The sequence below is a fragment of the Lissotriton helveticus genome, chromosome 1_1 (genome assembly GCF_964261635.1).
Source record: "Lissotriton helveticus chromosome 1_1, aLisHel1.1, whole genome shotgun sequence".
In the NCBI taxonomy this organism is placed as follows: domain Eukaryota; kingdom Metazoa; phylum Chordata; class Amphibia; order Caudata; family Salamandridae; genus Lissotriton; species Lissotriton helveticus.
The window spans coordinates 649,662,658-649,670,157 of NC_136057.1; the positions used below are offsets into that span (position 1 = coordinate 649,662,658).

Sequence of the window (7,500 nt, forward strand, 5' to 3'; positions counted from 1 at the left end):
CCAGGTACCCGGTTTGACCCAGTCCCGTCCGGTGTCCCCAGGAGGGACCGGCGGCTGCCCCCTCCCATCGCACTGGGAGCCCCCTTCCTCACCTGTGGGTGGGTGGGGGGGACTCCCGGGCCGAGCGCCTGGCAATGTTTTTTTCTCCCAACAGTGCAGTGTGACTCCCAGAGTGAAAGCCTTGAACGGGGCGCCCAGGCCGTCCCGCAGCGCGGGCGGCAGACGGACGGCGTCGCCTTCTTCCAGCCTCTCCTGCACCCGCAGTTGGGCAAAAGTTTTCGAAAAGTTGCCTGTGACTCTTGGCGGTGAATCACTCGGCTCGCACGCCGATGAAGAACGTAGCTAGTTGCGAGAATTAGTGTGAATTGCAAGACACATTGATCAAGACACTTCAAACGTACCTTGCGGCCCCGGGTTCTTCCCGGGGCTACGCCTGTCTAATGGTCGCTCGATCGTCAATCGCCCCGGGGTTCCCTGGGATGAGACTGGGGCTGTCGCAGGATTAGCTCCGCTTCCCCTTCGTCCCCCCACAAGGTCAGACCCCCCGATCGCCCATGGCAGAGTCCCTCGCCGGGTCCTGCCATTGAGGTACGCAGCCGGAGCACCTCCACGGCAGCTCATTGTGTGATACAGGCCACACCAGACTGATAGAGCTCTGTAAGGGGTTTTAATGCAATGATGGATGGAGTGCTGGATTGGTTCCATGTCCCTACCTGCCCTATTCAAAACACACCTATTTATACAGAAGTTGTCAATTATATGGTTATCAGGGTTGTATGGCATCATTGTCTCCATAAAAGGTGCCATTTAACTTTTACTCAGGTGTCCACAGATTCCTTTCTAAGTTAGAGTATTTCTTCCGGCTCTAGTCCAAACTACGCACAGTATGAGACACAACCCCCAAGCCCGCCTCCCCCAGTTTATTCACGGGTAGCACTTAAGGTGGTGTGTGTGGGTTGGAGATACCCAGGTAGGGAGCTTCTTACTGCGTGAGATGCTGACTGCGAAGCACTCAGGGAGTGTAAATGATTGAAATCATAGAATTTAACTTTCCGGGGAAAAGTTGTTGGTGCTGTCTTGGACCTGGGGCCTGATTTAAGACATGATGGATTTCGTTTAACTTGGTACCTAGAGGAGATAAACTGGCAAAGGAATGTAGATCCACTACTTGATGGTTCCAGTGGCCATCACCATATTGGTCTATCTCCCCAAACTCATATATTAGCTGCAAAATGACCCCTATTATATCCCCCATGTTTGCTTTGCCTCTAATAGCGTTGTATATTTAGAAAGTGGCCTGATTCCTAGCTGCAGCTGCGGCTCATGCTGGTAAGAGCAGTGGAGATGTGGGGTCGGACGAGAGGAGATTTCGACAGATGATGACAAGGAGAAATTAAATCAATAATTCATTTTCCATCATCACCGTCTGTCTAAATCCCCTCTCACCTGGCCCCAGTGCCCCAACGCTTTTACCTGTGCGGGGCGGGGTGCTGCTGCCTAGCTGTTTGTTTGCCCAATGATAGCGTCATTATCGAAAGACAGAAGCTGGCAAATATTTCACCCTGTGTACTCCGCTGGATTGTTCCAGCAGACAGATAGCAACAGGCTATGGGTGTATGATTATACCTGTCTGTCAGGTGATGGGGAATGTCAGCAAATATTTTCACTCCTTTTCAAACTAACGGCTTGCACACAATAGTGCAAACCTGCCTTATGGTCAACCACATACTCCTATTAAATAGTCACTGTTCGGTGTGTCCCATATTGTTAGCTGAGCAATTTTCTTTTCCTTTTTTAACATAATGCGCCATAATTGCACTCACCAAACAGGTCTACCTCATTGCTAGACTAAAAACTCTTTCCCAACATCGTATGCACAAAAGGGGCCTTCTTAACTTATCAGCATCGTACAGAGCTCACTCACAGAAAGTTAACTGAAAGGGGTATGGGTAATGGAAAGATACATACCACATAGTCTATGTCTATAATCTGCCCCAGTGCCCATGAAGTGCATCATTTTCTCCGCTACCTAATCCACACCCACCTCCCCACCTCACCTATGACCAAGATCTCGTCTGGGATCTCCTCTATAAAGCACCTCTTTTCGGTCTCCCCTATGTGGAAATCAATGGGCCAGGAGAGCCCAAGCTAAACCAACAGCAAAAGAAGCTATAAGGCCCAGCGCTGGCACATCCTTTAATTATCAAGTTAGCAGTCATGGAAAAAAGTTCACAAAAGAATGCATATGCATCCATCCAGTGGCACAATGTGTGCGATTTAAGCCTCACGTTCACCCTCTGACACAAGGATTGGCCATACGAGTGAAAAAGAAGTGAATTAGACTGACAACGAGGCTTGAATACACACACAACACGTCATGTCACAGGGATGACCATGCCAGTGCTGATTAATTACCACACTTGAATTTAGTAATTCCATGTTACAAGAGTAAAGCAGAATTACTAAAGTCCACCAATTCCGCTGGCAGAATTAAAAATTCCACCCACCCTTTGTCCTATGCCCTCACTTATAATCGCATGAGACAACAAAAGTCCATATGAAATTCCTCACAGTGTCTCTAAGGAAATTATTCTTCCTCAAGGTTCAATGACAGTTTTTGAATATATACTAATAATGATAATAATATTGGTATCTGGAAGCTCGGTCCGGACCACAGAGTACCTGGAAGCTCGGTCCGGACCACAGAGGTACCTGGAAGCTCGGTCCAGTCCACAGAGGTACCTGGAAGCTCGGTCTGGACCACAGAGGTACCTGGAAGCTCAGACCGGACCACAGAGATTGATGGCGACGTGAGGGACGGCGTGAGGCTTGGCGAGAAATTAGCGAGTGGCTTAAACCCGGCGGACGTGTTTTGGACACTGCGGGCTGCTGAGAGGCGGGAGAGCTGCTCCGGTCCCGTCTTGGTTTTAGCCCCCGCTTTTGTTTTGCTCACTCGGCGGCAGTTCCGGCCGTTGGTGCGGGGAGCGCTGGGAGCGCTGAGCGACCTGGGCTGTGCCATTTTCCTTGGGTTTGCTCTGCTCACCGAGCACGGCTCGTGACGGCTGTTTGGACCCACTGGTCTATCCCATGAGGCTCTGGTGGAAGGGAAACAACGTTTTGCAGAGGTCTGCAGAGGGCTAAAAAGGGTGAAGCGACTGCTTCATGATTCTGGCTGTTGGGGAACGAGTGCTCCTCTGTTGGCGACGGGCTGAACAAGGCTGGGAAAAAAAAGCGGACCACTTGAGGCGCTCGTTTCCTCTTTATCACCGGTCCATTTGAGGCGCTCTGTGGCTCTGACGGGGCACGAGGACGCGAAACGCTGCACTGTTGGTCTCCCCCGCCGCCGCTGCCTGATCTAACCTTGTGCGCGGCCGCTGAGCGGGGAGACTACATCTCCCAGGGCCCCTTGCAGCTGGAAGCCGCCCCACGCAGAAGCTACTCGCCGTGGCTGTATCAATACACCAAGGGCCAGATGTAGGTAATCCCATTTTACCGATTCTGAAATACCGAATTGGTAAAATTCGGTATTCGGTATTTTAGAATCGGTAAAATGGGATTACCTACATCTGGTCCTTGGTGTATTGATACAGCCACGGCGAGTAGCTTCTGCCTGGGACAGTTTAAGAGTAAAATGTTGGAAAATAATACTAATGTGCATGTCATGGAGAGTGGGTTTTCTTCCAAAAGATAAACCCAGCTCTGCACACATAGAATGACGTTAGGAAGTTGAACATTGTGCAGAGCTTTCAAAAGAACGGTGCACTGGTGTATAAGTAAGAACCACGAGCTACTTGAGAATTATGTTGTGCACTTCTGATGACACAGCCAGAGTAAAATGAGAACCAATTTGTTTTTATTTGAACTTTATTTAATTTTGCTTAACAGGGGTAGTACGGTGGCCCACTTGATATAGAAGAATGCCCCTGTAAAGAATAAGCGATTCCTCATCCTGACGCTCCCTTCCACACCACAGGATCCTAGTGGAGAGCATACGGAAATGAGGATCTATATTGATTTTCATTACACTCCTCCCTGTTCGCTTCCCATCTTTGCCTTTTCCTCACTTAATCATCTCAACATTCTATGCTATAACAGCAAACAGACGTTGTGGATATTGAGGGGTGGACAATTTTGCACATCACACCAATTCCGAGGAGTTTGCCTGGCTGACAGATAGAAGAGTCATTGAAGCTTGGTGTTGAGGCTACAGTGAGGGCTCTCAAGTGGATGGTCAGACACCTGTCTGACCGGGTGGAGAATGTAGATGGATGGAAGGTAACTGACTGCTCAGATTCACTGAAGGAGTACAAGCCTCCCAACGAGAATGCATCTATTTCTCCCCCGACAATTGCCTTGATTCATGGTTGACTAAGCCCGCTCAGTCATGGTTGACTAAGCCCACTTAGCTTTGATAGAATTGCTACAGGTGCTCCATGGCTAATCATTGCTATCATCCTCAACTACTCGATTGATGGAGCAGAGGAAAACAGAAGCTGAATGTCCTAAAGTTGGAGTACGTACTGTTGTAAACTGCTAAGCCCATTGTCCTTTACAACACTAAGTCATTCTCCTTCAGCACCCCGACACCTGCATTGGACTGTGTCGAGTAAGAGAACACTTTAATACCTAAATCCCAAGTCTTGCAGTAATCTGAAGAGCAATGTGATTACTGAGATGCCCAGCTTAAACACAGATGTAGAGCTGGGCGTAGTTTGTGTAGCGCCACTACGCAAACTATGCAGAATATTTGAAAAAAATGAGTGGAAAACAAGGGCACGTCCTGAGGGTCCGTGTGCCCGGGACAGGGGTCCCTCGTGCCTGGGCAGACTCCCTGATCTCCCCGGCCTGGTTGGGTTGGAAAGCAGGGACCGGCCTGGGGCCTGGGTTTGGGAGACCCCATCCTACGGCCTGCTAAGAGTCCATCTGCCCGGGACAAGGGTCCCTGGTGCAGAGTCCCGGAGACCTGCAAGGCTCCCGGGCAGTTCTCCCCCTATGCAGCTGAGCCTCAGGAGTGCTTGCGGGCCTCCCCATGCCTGAGGCACAGCATGGGGTTTCAGAGCGCCCTGCAGCCCCCAGCCACGCAGCCCTGCAGCCCCCGAGCCCTGCAGCCCCAGAGCCCTGCAGCCCGAGCCCCGCAACCCTGCAGCCCCCGAGCCCTGCAGCCCCAGAGGCCTGCAGCCCCCGAGCCCTGCGCCCCCGAGCCATGAAGCCCCCGAGCCATGCAGCACCGGAGCCCTACAAGGGCAGGCAGGGTGGGAGCCCTCCCATGAAGGCTTGGGTGGGCAGCTGGGTGTTCTTTTGGTCCCGGCCATCTGGTTGCACCTTTCCCCTTGGCCATCTGGTTGCATGCAATGCTTTCCAATGGGGTAACCAGATGGCCAGTCTTCCCTGGAAGTCCTGATGAGGTGCCATTTGCCTCCCCCAGCGAGGGCTCCGGGAGGTCAGGCGCCTCTGCACCCTTGGTTCCCTCTGTCACTCTGTACGCACGGGTTCCAAGAAAGAGGGGTAGCCTTACTAGGGGCAGGGTATGCCCGGACACCTCTCCCGGGCTGGCGGCTCTCTGCCAGTGACCAGATGGGCTATGCTCAGACCTCACCTCTCCTACGCCCGGGGGGGGGCTCGGGCCACGGATGGCAAAGGGCCCGGGATGGGCTCCATGGTTCCTGGGCAGTCCTCCCCCGGGCTTCCTCCTCCAGGCCAACAGCGTGGCAAAGTGCCCGGGATGGGCTCCATGGGTTCCTGGGCAGTCACCCGCCCAGGGCATGCCGGGGCTCCCTCCTCCAGGCCAACGGCATGACAAAGTGCCCGGAACTGGCTCCATGGGTCCCGGGCAGTCCTCCCCGAGAGCTCCGGTGGTCTTCCCCGTGTCTGAGGCCCAGCCGGGGTCACCGAGCCCTGCCCTGCGTGGGCAGGCAGAAGCCCTACCGCGAAGGCTCGGGGTGGGCAGCTGGGAGTCCTTTCAATGCCGGCCATCTGGTCGCACCTTTCCCCTTGGCCATCTGGTCGCACGCAATGCTTTTCAATGGGACGACCAGATGGCCGGGCTTCCCTGGAAGTCCCAATGAGGTGCCATTCACCTCCCGATCCCAGCGAGGGCTCCTGGAGGTCGGTCCCCTCCGTCACTCTGTGCGCGCGGGTTCCAAGAAAGTGGGGTAGCCTTTCTCCAGAATACTAGGGGCAGGATATGCCCGGACACTCCTCCCGGGCTGGCGGTTCTCTGCCGGGGACCAGATGGGCTATGCCTGGGCAACACCTCCATAGGCGCCCCGGGCTCCCTCCTCCAGGCCAATTGCATGGTAGAGTGCCGGGACCGGCTCCATGGGTCCCGGGCAGTCCTCCCCGGACGTCCGGGGCTCCCTCCTCTAGGCCAACGGCATGGCCGAGTGGCTGGGATGGGCTCCATGGGTCCCGGGCAGTCCTACCCCAGGCATCCGGTGGACCATCCTCCAGGCCAACGGCGTGGGCGAGTGCCCAGGATGGGTTCCATGGGTCCCGGGCAGTCCTGTCCCGGGCGTCCGGGCCCAAGAGCTCTGATGGTCCTGCCCGTGCCTGAGGCCCAGCTGGGGTCCCCGAGCCCTGCCCTGCGTGGGCAGGCAGGAGCCCTAACACGAAGGCTCAGGGTGGGCAGCTGGGAGTCCTTTCGATGCGGCCATCTAGTCGCACCTTTCCCCTCGGTCATCTGGTCGCACGCAATGCTTTCCAATGGGGCGACCAGATGGCCGGGCTTCCCTGGAAGTCCCGATGAGGTGCCATTCCCCACCCCGATCCCAGTGAGGGCTCTAGGAGGGTGGGCGCCTCCGGACCCTGAGTCCCCTCTGTCGCTCTGTGTGCGCGGGTTCCAAGAAAGAGGGGTAGCCTTCCTCCGGATTACTAGGGGCAGGGTATACCCGGACACTCCTACCATGCTGGCAGTTCTCTGCCGGGGACCAGATGGGCTATGCCTGGGCAACATCTCCCTAGGCGACCAGGGCTCCCTCCTCCAGGCCAACGGCATGACAAAGTGCCCGGAACGGGCTCCATGGGTCCCGGGCAGTCCCCCCGGGTGTCCGGGGCTCCCTCCTCCAGGCCAACGGCATGTCCAAGTGCCCGGAATGGGCTTCATGGGTCCCGGGAAGGCCTCCCCATCCTGGGCTCTGTCCTGGGTCCTGTCATGTGGCAGGGTGCCCGGGATGGTGGCCGGAGGGCCCGGCCGGGTCTCGGGTGGGGTGCTCGGGCCCTGGGCCCTGTCCCCCGGCCTGCCGCACTGCCAAAGACCCGGGAGGGGGTTCCGTTGTGCCCAGAGAGCCTTCCCTTGCTTGGCTGGGTTCAGGAGCTCCATCCGGGGCCCTCAGGGACCCTGGGGAGGATGGCCTCCCCACCCCGGGCTCCATCCTCGGTCCTGCGCATGGCAGGGTGCCTGGGATGGTGTCCGGAGGGCCCAGGGAGGCGTCCCCTGTGCCTCCAGGCCTGGGAGCCCCAGCTGGATCCAGGAGCCGTTCGGGCCCCCTTGTCGGGTGCTCG

At 55.8% G+C, this 7,500-nt stretch overlaps 1 protein-coding gene and 1 non-coding gene across 2 annotated transcripts in view; one reads left to right on the top strand and one right to left on the bottom strand.

The window, feature by feature from the left end:
* Nucleotides 1-7,500, bottom strand: part of HGF (hepatocyte growth factor) — a 564,049-nt gene that overhangs the window by 61,049 nt on the left and 495,500 nt on the right. The gene's annotated exons all lie outside the window — the stretch shown is intronic.
* Nucleotides 295-447, top strand: LOC144779739 (5.8S ribosomal RNA). The gene has a single exon (XR_013600714.1). It is a non-coding gene; the product is annotated as a 5.8S ribosomal RNA (ribosomal RNA).